General features: G+C 46.4%; 1 protein-coding gene across 2 annotated transcripts in view; it reads right to left on the bottom strand.

The window, feature by feature from the left end:
- The window catches only part of ZHX3 (zinc fingers and homeoboxes 3), a 111,436-nt gene extending 100,330 nt beyond the window's left edge, over nucleotides 1-11,106 (bottom strand). Inside the window, exon 1 of one of the 2 annotated variants that reach the window (XM_043480234.1) lies at nucleotides 10,892-11,106. The gene's annotated coding sequence lies outside the window, so the exon portion shown is untranslated. Of the gene's footprint in view, nucleotides 1-10,470; nucleotides 10,622-10,891 lie in introns of those variants that run through there. The other variant, XM_043480233.1, reaches the window with a different exon arrangement.
- Nucleotides 11,107-16,518: the final 5,412 nt, after the last annotated feature.

Genomic DNA, 16,518 nt, shown 5'->3' on the forward strand with positions numbered 1-16,518 from the left:
CCTCCAGACTCTCAGGGGCATGAGGCCACAGGGAGACCACGTCTGACTTGCTCCCCCATGGGGTCTAGCACAGTACCTGACACACAGCAGACAAAAAGTACATCATTGGTGAACAACTGAATTCATTCTCTCAGAGTTGCTTTAGTCACCCTGATGGTAGGATGGGGCATAGAGCACTGCCAAATCTCTTGGCTTTTAAAATGCTATTGGCATCATGAGGAATAAAGGAAAAAGGAAATAGTATCTTTTCAAAACCCTATGTGTTTATTCCCAAGGGGATCAGAATTCTGAGCCAGGGCCCCATTTCAGCACATAAAGTAGCAAGGAGTATGTTTTTCAGCTTCCTAGAAAATTAAGTGTTGGTCTGCTGGAGCAAGTGGAAGATTGAAAATAGAGCCTTCGCATGGGAAAGGAAAAAGTGCAAGGTCTCTGGCATAGTAGAACCATTTGCACGGCTGGTACAATGGTCCATCTGTCACTAACTTACCATGGCAAAAAATGGGCTTGCTAAAGGAGCAACAATTCATTCAGAGGGACCACAGCAATATGACTGAATCTGTAGCACAAAGACGCAGGTCTGAGGCAGGACAAGCAACAAGAACTACAGAGGCTTGGGGCAGGAAGAGAAATTCTGGGCATGGCTTCACAGCCTTTCTATAAAACCCCATGTGCTCGGTCCCACTAGAGCAAGGGGGAATGAGAAGGAGCTGATAAACCATCTTCAGTTTATCATGGTATTCAAGAGGCCTCGAGGGCTTCCCTGGTGGTCCAGAGGTTACGGGTCCACCTATCAATGCAGGGGACACGCATTCAATCCCTGATGCGGGAAGATCTAACATGCTGTGGGGCAACTAAACCCATGCACCACAACTACTGAAGCCCGCACACTCTAGAGCCTGTGCTCTGCAACAAGAGAAGCCACCGCAGTGAGAAGCCTGAGCGCCGCAACGGAGAGCAGTCCCCCCTCTCTGCAATCAGAGAAAACCCGCACACAGCAATGAAGACTCAGTGAGGACAAAAATGAAAAAATAAATGACTCTTTAAAAAGTCATTAAAACAAAAAGAGGCCTCCTAACCCAGCAGACTATGCCTTCCCTATCGGGTCTTCACCAGCGTCCCCAAGAGTGCCATCTTCCCCCGGTTCCTAAACGGCACACCCAAACATGCACCTTCTGCCGCCATTCTGATTTCCTACTCACCACCACAGCACAATGCTTCCATTTCTTCAGGGATTTGTGATATCTACTATGATCCCAAGATTATCTTTAAGGGCTTCCATAAAAGCCTTTCGCCATCACACATTCCTTAATACTTCATATGTTACTTAGGGAGACAAGTTATGCAAAGTAATTAAGGCATGAGGCATGCTGGATGAGTGAGTCATTTAGCTAACTGAAAGCTAATTCATTAAGCACCAAAATATTTCTATAGTCTTGCTAAAATAAACGATGCCTTAGTAAACACAGAATATCAAGAAGAGTTCAAAATTCTCCCCAACCTTCAAGATCCAGTCTGATGACAAATATTCCCTGAAACTATCCTGCAACCCCCTCTTGCCACCTCCACCCACCACCAGAAATAACCCCTCTTTTGTCTGGGAACCCATATTTTGATTATACCTCCTTTGCAGCACAGTGCACGACCTGCTTTAGGTTAGAAACTTAAATGCACCTCGTCTAACTTAAAAAAAAAAAAAAAAGTTCCTGGAGACCAGAGACTTTTTTTTTTAACCCCAAAGTGCCTAGATCAACAGGCATACAAACACTTCACAAACTGAAATACTTTTTAAGTGAGTCAGATGCTGTCAAGGGCACCATGACACGGCAGAGCCTTCAGGGGTCCCGAGCTCTGGAGGACAGGAAAAGTGGGATATTAGAGACCACACTTAGTATCACTAACGCTCTTTGGCCTCTGCTCAGTATTTCTCAGCTTTAGAAGAAAATGTTTTTCTACAAGGGAAAAATATTCTAAATTCCTGTTTGGTTTTTCTTTTTCTTTTTTTTTTTTCCTAAAAGGGAATTACTTTTTAAAAATTTCAACTTGCAAACAGAAAATTCTGGGGGAGCTGGCATTGTTAAGCCTCCACTGCCACATTTTCTGGGTCTCAAAATGTGCAGGCAGATGGCTGCCGGCAGTTTAGCAGGGTGATGGGACAGTGCGCGGAAGGACGTGCAAAGCGACGGGGATACAGCCGAGACACTGTGCCACGTTTGGTGCCCCGTTCATCAAGTTTGAAAGCCAGGCCCCTCAGTACCGACACTGCTACGAGGAAATAAGAAACAGAGCACGCGATCCAGCAAGCTAAGTTTCAAGCTCAAGGTCCAAAGCAACTACTTCTGTCTGGCAGGGCCAACAACATTGTTTTCCCGAAGCTTTTAGTGTTTGGCTATGACGAACCGGGCGCTAAGTATAGTTTAGTATTCTAAACATGCTGCTCAAACTCACACCTTCCTCACCAGCAGTAGGGGATTCTAAGCAGTCAGCCCAGGATGGTCAGAATCAACAGAATGATTATAAATCCCAAGCCAAAGAGTTAATTTCCTGATCATTTTCATAAACAAAACAGGAGTCAGTGAAACAAGCACTGTTAGTTATGGTCTTTCACTCTTAACCAAACCCTAATTTGTTAATGGGGCTAAAATCTTCTCCTTTTTTTCTCCATGTAACATTAATAGCTAACACTGGTTTTTTGAGTGCAATTATGCTACTCACATTGACCCTGTGAGATAAGAAATATTATCTTGGATGGTGAACCAATCCCAAGTTCCCTCTCTAGCAGCTATTCTCCTGTAGGATTCCCTGTCCTTATCATGGAAACAAACAGAATTTTCTTCATAAAAGCTGGGAGCATGGGGTGGCAGGCCTTCTGGTATCATGATACTATCTAGTCGTGTACGAGGCCCCTTGGGGATAATAACTGCTCTAGTCTTTGGCTTTTCATTGAGTAAGGGTTTTTTAATCCAGTGTCCTCAGAGATAGAACTGTGTCATATAAGTTAACATTACTGATAACTGACATTAAAACATGCAGGATTAGGATGAAAGCTTTCTAAATCAAACTGCATTACTTCCTTCTCAACCTTTCTGAACTAATCAAACCATAATTCGACCTATCCCTGCTGAACAGGATAGCAATTATGATTGATTAATGTATTCAGAGACCACGGAGGCAGACAAGACTGTTTCCTCTCTGAGTGTCCCCAAACTGCTATCCTCTGGATGACTTTGTAGAGGGAGTTTTGTCTCTGTCATCACCAGCTGTCTCTTCTTGCTTTAGCCAAGGTGACAGACTCTAATGGAGGGTCTCTAACTCAGAGCCTCTGCCATCAGCTAAACCTGGAAAGGCAAGCTATTAAGAGTCACAGGCTAAGGCACGCCCTCACCTGCCTCACTTCAGACCTAAGCAGTTGGCCTCCCGTGTTCTTATCCACTACAGCCACCTTTCCCAATCCTGCTTAATTACGAAGGATTAGCAGAGGAGACAAATGGAGAGAGTAGCACTAAACTATACACATTAGCATATGTAAAATACATAGCTAGCTCGAAGTTGCTCAGTACCAGGAGCTCAACAGGCGCTCTGCGACGACCTAGAGGGGTGGGATGGGGTGGGGAGTGGGAGTCAGGTTCAAGAAGGAGACATATGTATACTTATGGTTGATTCATGTCAATGTATGGCAGAAACCAACACAACATTGTAAAGCAATTATCCAATTAAATAAAAAAAAAAAGAATTACCAGGTATGTGTGTGGAGAGTGGAATGTTAAAATATACATTCTCAGTCCCCTCTCCTGGAAATTCTAATTCGGTGGGCCTGGAGTGGGGCCCTGGAAGCTGAATTTTTAACGCAGACCCTCAGATGATTTCCACAACCAGGTATAGAAACACAATACTACATGTCACCCATGCTGCTCACTTGGAATCGGGATGCCTTCAGAAGCACAATGAACTTGAGCCAAGGCTGATTTCTTCCAGAGAGACCCCGCAACCAACAAAGCTTCCAGGTCACTGCTCTGCCACTGCTCTCAGGCAAAATGCCCCAGTCTCCTGAGGCTCCTCCAGGCTGGCCATCAACCTTCTTCTCATTGCTGGTACGCCATTCACCCAAGACTGGGCATGCCTTCCTTCTCTGCACCGCCAAGGTCCTGCCATCCTTTTGATGGCCTGGATAACCACAGGGATGACCCAAACAACTCTTGAGCTTCAGTTACATGGCCTCCTTCACTGAGTTCACTTCACTTGGGCTATGTATGTCTGTGGCAAAACCCAGGCGCCTGTTCTGTCCGGTAATTAATTGCTCCAACTCTGAAATCTCCCACTCACATGTCCCTCTCTACTCCAGTGCTCCAATACACCCAGTGCTTGGTTTCATCCACACCTCTGGCCCTTTTCTCCTCCACGTCCAGCTGGGACCCCCTTTCCTGCTTATGTTGATCACTCCCTGCTCGGAGGAACAGTGTAGTTCCTCTGCTACACTGTCCCGCTGCGACTCACTGCAGCCCGCCTCAACCCTGGCTCAGTCTTATAACTAGAGGTCTTACTTGCTCCTGACACCAGCCAGCTGTCTGCTACTGGTGCTCTGATCAACCCAGAGTCTCCTACCTCAACAGAGCCCTGCATACCGCCGAGAGGTCATGGGCATCGCCCCAAGTTCACTCTTCCTCTTCCTGACCTTGACTGTATGTCAAGTCTCCTTGCTTTTCCTCTGACTTCTTTGCACGTACTCTTAGCGAACCTCTGTTTCACAGAAATGATGGAAGTCATCAGACTAGCACTTGCTCATAAGCTGTCCCACCAGAAAACACAGCTATGCCCAGATATTTCATCATAAGCGCTGCCAAGCTCATCCGTGCCTGTGCTGGGCCTACTGTTTGCTTGGTTATTTAAAGCAAGCTCCCTGGTGATAATCATTATGAAGTAAGCTGTAACAGTCGTGAATGGGGGAAAAAAAAAATCTACCGTCTCAAAGGATCCCTCTACCCTGAGACTCTTAAGACTGGGAAGAGTCTAAAAAGAAAAAGAAGAAAACAAAACTCTCTCACCTACAAGCATTTAACTAAATACAAACAAAAGCTGCATCCAGAATGATTACAAATTCTAAGCCAGAGTTAACGCCCTGATAATTTTTATAAACTCAAAACCAGAATCAGTGAAACAATACTGTTAATTATGGTCTTTCACTCTTAACCCAACTCTAGTTTGTTAATGGGGCCAAAAGTCTTTTCCGAACTTTTTTCCTCCATATAATATTAATAGCTAACATTAATTGCTTTTTGTGTATAATTATGCTACTTATAATGACCCTGTGAGATAAGAAATATTATTTTTCTCCATTTACAGCTGAAAAAAAAAAAAAAAAAAACAGACTTAGGCTGTTAAGGAATTTGCCCAAGGGCTTGCAGCTAGTAAGTGGCAGAGGTAAAATTAAAACACAGAGCCTGGGACTTCCCTGGTGGTCTAGTGGCTAAGACTCCACACTCCCAGTGCAGGGGTCTTGGGTCTGATCCCTGGTCAGGGAATTAGATCCTGCATGCTGCAACTAAGACCCAGCATGGCCAAATAAATAAATAAATATATTTAAAATTTTTATTTAAAAAAAAACAGCCCGAACACAAACTAATCTATATGCTTCAGTATAGGGCTTGTTAACAGAAAGTTTCCAGGAAATCCACAACCCTAACACAAGCATTGTTTTTTATGCTCCAATGTATGCTCAGAAACACAAACATGAAGAACCACCCAATATTAATCTCACAGACTGTTCCATGTTTATTTATTCATTCCTACCTTCTTATCAGAGGGCAGCAAAGAATAAGAGGAAAGATTCTACAGTCAGACCATACAGATCCAAATTCTAGCTCCACCACTTTCTTAGCTTTGTAACTTCAAAAGTTACTTCTCTAAGCTCAATTGTCTCAAAACAACAATAAAAAATGATAAGTAACCATCACCACCTTAGTACCTTCTCCCAGAGGTTGAGAGATAATGTGTGAACACACTTAACCATGGACCTGACACATAATTTCAAAAAAGGTTGGCTGTTACAATCACTTTATCATTCCACTGTGTAGCTAGTGGAATCTACACAGAGATGGGGCCAAGATTGGACCATAAATAGGCCAAGGCTGTCTCTGCCTTCTCGGTCTTGCAGTCTATTGGGGGAATGGACCATAAAGAAGGAAACAAACATCTGAATGAAATACTCGGAATTCTGGTGACATGCTAAGCAGGAAATTCATGTGTACTGAGAGGGGACAGTGAGGAGGAAGCTGCTATAAAGGGGTGATCAGGGAAGGGACCCCTCTGAGAAGGGACATTTTCACTGAGACCCGATGTCGGAGAAGGCCCTTCTCCTAGAAGAGTCTGGGGACCAGTGCTGGGCAGAGGGAAGCACTGTACAGAAGAGAAGTTGGCACCGAGAAGAACCGACAGTACTTCCACCATACAGGAGCGCGGCAAGCGAGGAGTGGAGGGTGGAGAAGAGGCAGAGGCTGGCACTCGAGTGTGGACGTGGCTCTCAGGGCGGTGAGAGGCCTCGAAATGGGCAGGGCACGCTCGAGGGGCAAGGTCTGATAGGCTCGCTGGCTGCAGGGGGAGAATGGCTTAGAGAAGGCAGGAGTGGAAGCTGGGAGACCAGGCGGCAGGCAGGGGCAGTCACCCCAGCTGAGAGAGGACGGTAGCCGGATGAGGAGGACGGAGGGGAGGGCGGGCTTGAAGTATCTGGAGCCCAGGCCGACAGCCCACACTGATGAACCAGATGTGGGCTGAGGAATGGGGGAAAGTTCAGGTCGACTTTCAGGTCTCCGGCTAAACAATGAATGGACGGACAGTGCTGACTAAAGGGAGGCTGGGGGCAGGAGAAGGCAGGAGAAGAGAGGGCAGAGGGATCGAGAATGAGGAATACAAATCTGGAAGCTTGAGAGGGAGAGACTAAGAGATCAATTGTGGGCATGTGAAGTTTGAGATCATTATGAGTCTGCAAGGAGAGAGAGAAGGGAGGCAGGAGCTAAAACTGTAAATCTAGAACCAAAGAAAGGCCCAGGCGGGAGGTGTAACTGAGGCAGTCATCTGCATCCAGAGGGTAATAAAGTCCCAGGAACGGATGAGATCACTTAGGAAGGGAATCTGATGAGAGAAGGGAGGTAGCCAAGTGAAAGAAGGGAATAAATAATAACAAATCAGGCAGGTAATCTAAAACTAAACGTGGTGATGCAGCCCATACAATGTGCTTGTATGGCTGCCCCAACGACGTGCTTAATAAATGCCTGTGGAACAAATACAAATAAATTCTTAACACATTCCCTTTAGGCCTTCCTTTAAAAGAACAAAATTTTTCATTTACGACTTCTTCCCCCAAATATATCTGAAGCATCAGAAAAAAAAACTTTTTGATGGTTTGGATTGTGTTCAAAGGAATTCTTTTCCTTTAGAGCAAAAGCAAGGATTCTTTGCAAAAACTCATTAAAATTAAAGATTGCCTCCTTGAAATTCAAGCCTTTAAAAACCTTACACTCACACTCTATTCTCTCTGGAAAATTTCTGCCTCAGTATACAAATTTCCCCTTCCTTATAATGAAAATGCAATTATATGTTTTACTATAATTGTCATTTTGTCTTGAAAGATGAAACTGGTACTTTCAAATAGTTCAAGAGTCAAATGAGAAATGTAAAAGGCTCAAGAGATCAAGGATTTATTTTAAAATGTTTTTTTTTTAAAAAAAAAAAAATCTTAAGTTACCTGCTAGACCATCCAAAAACTGATAAGCAGGGAGTTGAAAAGGATAGAATTGCCAGGAAAATAAGTAAATATAACAGCTACTCCTCAGATGAAAATGCAGTAAAGCTGTAATCTCTGGTTATCTGTTGACACAAAAAACTCATTATGCTCTTGAGGCTAAAACTATCACTAAGAACCACCAAACCAAAATCATAGCTGTCAACACCACTGGAATACTTGAAATGTTTCAAAGATTTCCAGTGTAACATAAGGGATAATGCATAAGAAGAAAAGTCAGTAACAGTGGCCAAAACTCTTCCTTCCCTCAATTGTGCAAGTTAAATCAAGACTGTAATTCTTTTTAAGATCATAAGCCTCACACTGTGAAATTCTTCACCTCAGATATGTAAAGGAGAGGCCAATTCTGACTTTTAAAGGATGTTATCCCACTTCATGATATGGCTATCTAACAGCCTAGGAGGCTTCCAGGAAGGTCTCATGAATGGATGGATAACGAGCATTCATTCATTCGTTCATTCAGCAAATACTGATTGAAGTGAAAAGTGAAGTGAAAAGTCACTCAATCATGTCCGACTTTTTGCGACCCCATGGACTGTAGCCCACCAGGGTCCTCCATCCATGGAATTTTCTAGTTAAGAGTACTGGAGTGGGTTGCCATTTCCTTCTCCAGGGGATCTTCCCAACCCGGAGATCAAACCCGGGTCTCCCGAATTGCGGGCAGACGCTTTACCGTCTGAGCCACTGATTAAGCACCCGTTATGTGTCAGGTTCTGGGCTCTAAAGATCCATCAGTGAAAAAAACCTCACACTTACAGATTAATGGGGGGAAAGAGACAGTAAACCAACAAATAAATTGGTATTTACCAAGTAGTGGTAAGTACCATGAAAAAACAGTAAGGTTGATTAAGGAGGACAGGGAGATGAGGTGGGTCTTCCACAGCGTGGTCAGGGAAAGGCACTAGAAGGTTATACTGGAGCAGAGACCTGAGGCAAGAACCACAGTATCCAGGAAACAGGGTTCCAAGCCGACACAAGAGCAAATGCAAAGGCGCTGACGCTGGTGTTTGCTTGAAGTTTTTAGGCAACAGCAAAGAGATGTGTGGGGCAAGGCTGGAAATGAGGACACGGAGGCAGCCTCAAAGGCCACGGCAGGGACTTCAGCTTTTACTTTAAGATGGGAAGCTGTTGGAGCACTCTAAGCAAAGATTCTAATCTCTTTTTTAAAAGGATCAGAAAAGAAACAAGTTCTTACAAAAACAAGACATACTGCTCACAATCTATTTGTAAGTGTTAACAAGCAGACCATAACACAATTTTATAGTACAGTAGCATTTCTGTAAGAAAAAACATACTTCCATATGGGAACAAAAGACTAAAGGGATAAATACGAAAGGGTGGTTTACTATGGTTTGTGGGATAATGGCGTTTTTCTTAAGCTTTCCTTAGTGGTTTTTTTTTTTTTTCCTTCTAGTTTCTGCCTTAAACATGAGTTACTTTTGTAATTTTTGATGTCATCGTAGAAAATTTAAAAACTTACCTCCACCAGCAGAATGCTCTGGTCTGAAATCTTACTTAAATATGGCAAAAAAAAAAAAGAGGACCATTTTCTCCCCAAATTACCTTGCTTCCCATGCAATGTTTCCCTGTTACAAAGCACTACACAAATCAAGCACCACGCCACATATGAAGGTCACAAAACCAACTTGGTTAATATGTTTATCATTACACAGAAACACTGTGATCTACAGCAAGTTTGATACCATCTTTCCAAGGCAGCAATAGAAGGGTTCTTTTCATTAATTTCCTAACACTCTTCTACTACTATGCTGCTTCTGGATTTTTCCACTGTGTGTCTCTTAGAAACAAATTAAGCCCGAATAAGTTGTTCCAGCTAATGAAGTGCGCTCTTGGCTCTTTCCCCGTGGTTGAGAATTATCCGGCAAAATACCAATTGTTTTAGGACGCGTTTTCTCTTAGTTTTGAAATATCGCAATACGAAGTTACTGCAAATAAAGCACATCAAGATAACAGCATACAAGAGAATCGGTAAATGGAAGCTATTGTAACCCTTTTTAAAACCGAGGCTGTACGGAGGTCTCATGAATAAATATACTATATGTCCACATGACACAGATAAAAACAGAAAGGAGTGTGCCCTCCCTCCATCTACACGAGCCTCCGCGCCCCCCCCCCCCAACCCCTACATCACATAACAGTTTCTCACAGGGCACAAGCCCGGGGCAATCACTGCTCAGAAATGCAAACCACGCAACTCAAAATGACTCAAGCTCTCAAAACACTTTCCACCTAAGCTCCACATCCCACCCACCCCTCAATCACTTCCGACAGGCGTCTCTGAATGGAAATCCCAAACCCGCAGGGTTTCACAAGCCCCCAAACTCCGCTCACGTGCCCCTCGCGGCATCCGGGGTGCCCGAGCCCAGCTCTGCTGCCTTCGCGTGGGCAGGTGGGGGGGGGGGGGTCCCAGGAGGGAGGAGTCTACTGTAACCCCAAGTGGCTCGAGTCCCGGTCCAGCTGCCTCCCCGGCAGAGCGGACCAGAGGCCCGGAGTAGCTCCGTCCCCGCAGGACGCAGCGGGCCCGCGGGCGCTGGGGCAAGTGGCTCTAGGTCGCCTGGCATCTCCCGCCCCACGTCGGTCAGGCCGCCCCCCCACCAGCCCGCCGCGCTCCCCTCCCAGCTTCAGGGCGCACACGCGGCGCTCACACCGAGACGCACCCTCGCATGGTCCGGCGGGCATCTGCGGACACCCCCACCGCCCCGCCGCGATCCTCCAGCTGCAGCCGTGTGGCCACGGGGGGCTGCTCGGACCCCCCGGGAGCAGCGGCACCCTCACGCCTGCAGGGCGCCCGAGCCGGGAGCGAGTTGGGGGGGGGGCGGGTGATGACAGATGGGGCGGGGGCGGGGCCTCGAGGGGAAGGGGCGGGGCCTCTCGGCCAGGGGGTGCTGGCGGCTGACAGAAAGACCCGGGGCAGCGGGAGGGGGTGGCGACGCTGCGGGCCGGGCCGGGGGCCAGGCGTGGCGGGAGGAGCGCGTGCAGACACGGGGCGCTGACAGGCGGGGAGACGCACACACACACAAACAGGGGACTGACAGCCGCGGGGGCACACGGGGTCGACGGGCCGAAGCGGGCGCTCACCTGGCAGCGGTGGCGGCGGCGGCGCCCGCGGCCGGGCCGCTTTCCCCGCGCTCCAGGCCTGCCTCCCGGCTGATGGGCGGCCGGCCGGCCGGCCGGCGCAGACCCCACGGAGGCGGAGGCGGCGGCGGCGGCGGCGACGCCGGAGCCGCGGACGCCTGGGCGGCGGGGACACAGCTGCACCAACCGACTCCGGGCCGCTCGGCTCGGCCCGGCCGCACTCGGAGGCGCTCGGCTCCGCTCGGCCCCTCTCGGCTCGGCTGGGGGCGTGGCCCAAGGCCCCCCGCCCAGGTCGCCTCTGGCGCCTGGAGGGGCGGGGCTTTCGTGCGGGCGCAAGCCCCCTGACGTCGCAGAGAGGACCTTACCCCGGGCGCATGCGCGGGCGTCGCTCCCGCTTTTCTCCGCGCGGAGGCTGAACCCGGCAGGGAAGGAGGGGGGACCGGGGGCGGATGCTGCATCTCCGGAGGTTCCCGGCTTTTGTATTCCGTGTCCTGGGCTTTCTAGAGAACCACCAAAGAAAAGCCGTGCCAGGCTGCACTTTCAAAAGGATGCTAGCTGGATTGGGAATCCTGACCCTTGCCCCGCCCCTCTCTTCTCAGTCCAGTATTTCCCGACAAGCATCGCCTGGGAGTTGGTTTTCCTTTTATCCCACCAAAACTTTACCGCAGTTTTTTTCCTCTTCTCTGTTTCTTAACAAGAAGGACGACTTCTGATGACTGCTTTCCGTTAAATCTTCAGGTACTTGAGAACTTTCAAGCACATCAGTTAGCCCCCTCAGGTACAGTAAAGCCCTTTTTTCACAGCTTCTGTTGTGTAACCTGTGACACCTGGGGTAAAGGTGACCCCTTTTCTGAGTTTTTGTCGCACGTTCCAGGCACCTTTTTTGTTATGGAGTCCCAAGTCTGTAGCAAATATGCTCAGAAAGTGGTCCCCACCTTTAGAATGTAGGGTCAATGAACAGCGAGCACTCTCCAGTATGACATACCAGAGTTGGAATCTCACATCTGCGTTATACGGAAGATTAATAATTGGCTGAGTGACTTTGCTATTTAATCTCTCATTCATAAAAGAGCAATGAAAATATCAATAATCAGGCCAGTAGAAATGACTGAGAGGATTAAATAACAGCACACGGGCAGCTTTTTGCACAGTGCCTGGTGTTCAGTAAACAAAGCTGACTTTAACTTCAGGTTACATCGTAACCTTCAGATCCTGAAAACTAGTGAACATAAACATAAGCGCTGAGCAGTATATCTAATGTGATATGTCCAAAGTCAAACTGTGGAACTCACCCCTCAACTTGCTCCTTTCACAGTCTTCCCCACCTCTGTTAGGGTCAAGTCCATCCTTCTGGTGGCTTAGGCCAAACCTTGAAGTCATCCTTGACTCCTCTTCTTATCATGTTGCTTAGCTGCTCAGTGCTGTCTGACTCTCTTGCGACTCCATGGACTGTAGCCTGCCAGGCTACTCTGTTCATGGGATTTTCCAGGCAAGAATACTGAAGTGGGTTGCCATTTTGGGATCTTCCTCACCCAGGAATTGAACCCACATCTGCATTGGCAGGCGGATTCTTTACCACTGAGCCACCTGGAAAGCCCCTGCCTATCATATCTCACATGTAATCCAGTAGCAAATTCTGTCAGCCCTGCCTTTAAAATATCCTCATCTGAGCGCTCATCTTCTCTGTCCTGGAATGATTGCAAAAACTTCCAAACCACTCTTGGTGATTCCCCTCTGCCTTCACAGACAGCCAGAGACTATATTAAATCCTAAGTCAAAACCTACTTCCCTCTTCTAAAGCCTTCAATGGCTTCCCATCTCACTCAAAACAAACACTAAAATTTGTTTTTTCGAGGGCCTCCAAGATCCTAAGTGATCTCCTCCCCCCCGCTCATTATACTCTCCCACCTCTCTAGTTGTATCTCTATCCACTCCACCCACTCACTCCTTTCCCTCCATACTAACCTTTCTGCTCCTGAAACGTGCAGACTCACTTCTACCTCAGGACCTTTGCACTTGTTGTTTCTTACCCCAAGATATCAGAAAGTCATGTGCCCTTCATCCAAACTTCTACTCAGAAGTCACCTCCCCAGAAACTTTCCCAGAATAGTCTACTGAAACAGCAAGTCCTAACCTCCATCACTGTCTCCCATCATCTTTACTTTTCCTCATGTTCTAATGAGCTGAATAACATCTGTAACATTCTGAGACCAGAAACTTTGTGTTACCTATCTGCAGCATCTGGAACATGGCCTGACATGCTGAGATATTCAATAAATATTTCTTTAATGAGTTAAGTATATATACAGTTGACCCTTGAACAACATGGATTTGAACTGTGCAGGTCGTGGATCCTTTTCAATAAAGACAAACCACCATATTACACAATCCATGACCGGTTGAATCCCAGGATGCAGAACCAGGGGTATGGAGGGCCACCTATGGGGCTTGAGCATCCATGGATATTGGTATCTGCAACAGATGCTGGAACCAGCCCCCCACAGATACTGAGAGATGACTGTATGTGGGGATATTGTCCTCTCATTTAAAACTCCCATTTAGTCAACAGGCTTTTCTGAGCATCTGTTTCAACCCAACATTGTGGGATGCAGAGATAAATAAGGCACTCTCCCAACCATTGAGGAACTTGATATTTCAGAGGAGCCAGATGTGGAAAGAAATACTTCTGGAAGAAAATATGTAACACTAGATGTATGTGTCAACTGCTTTGTAAAGCAAAGAGAAGAACATCACTTGTTCTATATAGGAGAGCATGGAAAGGCTTCTCAGAGGAGGTGACACTGAGGCTGGGTCTAAAGAGAGGAAGAGGAGAGGACCTCAGGCAGAGGAGATAGTGTGCACTTAATATCTGTGTTGGGAGGTATGTGGCAAATAATGTTTACCCAGGGAGACAAATTATTTTCCTTAAAAAAAAAAAAAAAGTTTTAAGTGAATTCCAGGTGATCCATATAATAATGTCACCTGCACTCACTCACCTTCGGATGAACTATCTCAAGCAGAAGAGTTGCCAGAAATACAGCTGATGCAATAGAACTACAACCTGACCTCTGTTTTACTGGAATGGGCTACACCTGTGACTTCTTTGTGTCTGGTTCCAGAGGCAAAGAACATGTATTGATTAGGAGTTTTCTGGCTACAAGTTACCAGTAACCCATCAACCCAGTTTAAGAAAAACAAGAGGGGAACTGATCTTAAAGCTTTTGGAAGTGGGGACAGGGGGAGGTGTGAGTGGATTTTTAGGCCAGCAACAAGAACCCAGCTGGGCTTTTGGATGAAATGGAAGCATAGCAAGAGTTGCCAGTAAGGCTCTCCTTGCAAACTTGTTTCCTCTGCTTCGAGTGGGAAATCTATCTCCCAACCACTTCCAATGATCCGGAGAGACATGAGAGACATGAAAAACCCCTGATCATTCCAATTCCACAATCCCAGAAAAGAGGCCCTAATTGGCCTACTTTGAGTCAGGTGTCCCCCTCCCCCAGAATAATCAGGGTCGGCTTACAAGTCATGAGTTTCACTACGAATCTATTTGTGTTGATCAAGACCACAAAAAGGGCATTATTTTAGGAGGTATCTTAAGAGAAGTCCCTCATAGATCTATTGACTCTGCTTAATGGCAAAATAACTGAGAGACATTTGATCAGAAATCAGGAAAACACCTGATTTCTGCACAGTATGAAGGTCTTTTTTTTTTTTAATGTAGCAATCAAAACAAAGTTTTTTTTTTTCCCAATAAAAAGTAGGGAAAAGCTGGGGTGGTCTCCGTAAGCCCTTTGTGATAGTTGACATTAATGTTACGTCACCAGATAATTCTGGTTTGTTTCCCAGGCACATGATAGGCTTATACTTCCTCACAGCTTGGAGTCAGGAGTGGCCATGGGACTTGTTTTGGTCCATACATTGCAAGTAGAAGCACATCACTCTCAGCCCAAACTTTAAGAGCCAGAAAGCGGTTTTTTATGCTTTTTCCCTCAGCCACAGCCATAGACCATGCTTGAGGAGGTGACAGTTCCATCAGTCTGGGACCTGGAGTGAGAAGACACAGCATAATGACCCAAGCAGACATGTGCTATGAGTAAGAAACAAACCTTTGCTGTTTGAAAAGCAAGGCCAGGGCTTGTTTGTTACCAAAGCAAAACCTAGCCTATCCTGACAGATGCATCTTCCTAACATCCAGTCTACCCCACTTCCCATTGTACAGCCTGAGGCAATTTGGGTGGGCTGGACCCCCATCTCCCACATGCAAGTGTAGAGCTTCAATTCAATTGACCGTTGGTCTTCCCAGGTGGTGGTAGTGGTAAAGAACCCGCCTGCCAATATAGGAGTATTCAAGAGAAGCGCGTTCAATCCCTGGGTTGAGAAGATTCCCTGGAGAAGGAAATGGAAACCCACTCCAGTAATCTTGCCTGGAAAATCCCCATGGACAGAGGAGCCTGACGGACTACAGTCCATCGCACAATATACCTTCTACTGATTGCTGCAAAGACAGACTTTTTACCCAGGATTACATCTTTCAGTACTCAATATTTACCTCTTCACAACAATTGGGTAAAAGCCTTCACTCCCTCCCTGGGTGTCAGTAAGGAACCATGTCAGCTATTCTGGTACAATGAGAAGAGCCAGCCTAAAGATGAAGCACACCCATGAAATCAGGAAAAGTAGAAAGAACTGAAGAGAAAAGAGTGTTGAAATGCCAACCAAAGCTTACCTGAATCCCATTTACCAATCAAGTCATATAAATCAATGCATTCCCTCTATTATTGATTCTAACTTGAGCTGGATTTTTTTATTAGTTGAAACCAAAAGCATTCTAATGATGGCTATTTGAATGCTACATTCACTGCACAGCTCCGAGTAGTAGCCAGTGCCATAGAATCACAAGCGGGAGTCTGAGCTGTAAACAATTCCAGGAAGAGAAGGTAAAACATTCTCTGTGATTTCTATGCCGGCTCCTTGTCAAGAATGAGGTTATCACAGTGCCTCAGAGCACAGAGAAGGCAGTAACTAGCCATGACCTGAGGGTTAGAAGGAAGAGAATTCTATAGAAGCAGGGTAGTGACAGACCCCCTTACCTTAATCAACAGTACATGGTTCATTTCTTTAAAAAAAAAATTCTATTTATTTCTCTTTAGTTCTCCTGGGTCTTCGTGGCTGCAAGCGGGCTTTCTTTAGCTGTGTGAGCAGAGGCTGCTCTCCAGTTGCAGTGCGTGGGCTTCTCATTGCAGTGGCTCCTCTTACTGTGGAGACAGGCTCTAGAGCGCAGGCTCAGTAGTTGTGGCTTATTTGCCCTGTGGCATGTGGGATCTTCCTGGACCAGGAATCGAACCAGTGTCCCCTGTATTGCAAGGAGGATTCTTAACCACTGGACCACCAGAGAAGCCCTATAGTTCATTTCATAGTTAACCCTTATCTTGCCTTTAGAAAGTCTGGAGTTAAATCCCAGAGGCATTCCCATCCCCCAGAGGCAGTTAGTGTAGACTGTAAGTAAGTAGGATTTAAATCCAGACCTCCTGAGTTTGAATTCTGTCTTCCCCACTTACATGCTGTATAAGCTCAAGTAACTGACTTAACCCCCTAATGTTTTTGTGAGAATTGGATGAGATAATCCACAT

Source organism: Cervus canadensis, chromosome 10 (assembly GCF_019320065.1).
Source record: "Cervus canadensis isolate Bull #8, Minnesota chromosome 10, ASM1932006v1, whole genome shotgun sequence".
Taxonomy (NCBI): Eukaryota; Metazoa; Chordata; class Mammalia; order Artiodactyla; family Cervidae; genus Cervus; species Cervus canadensis.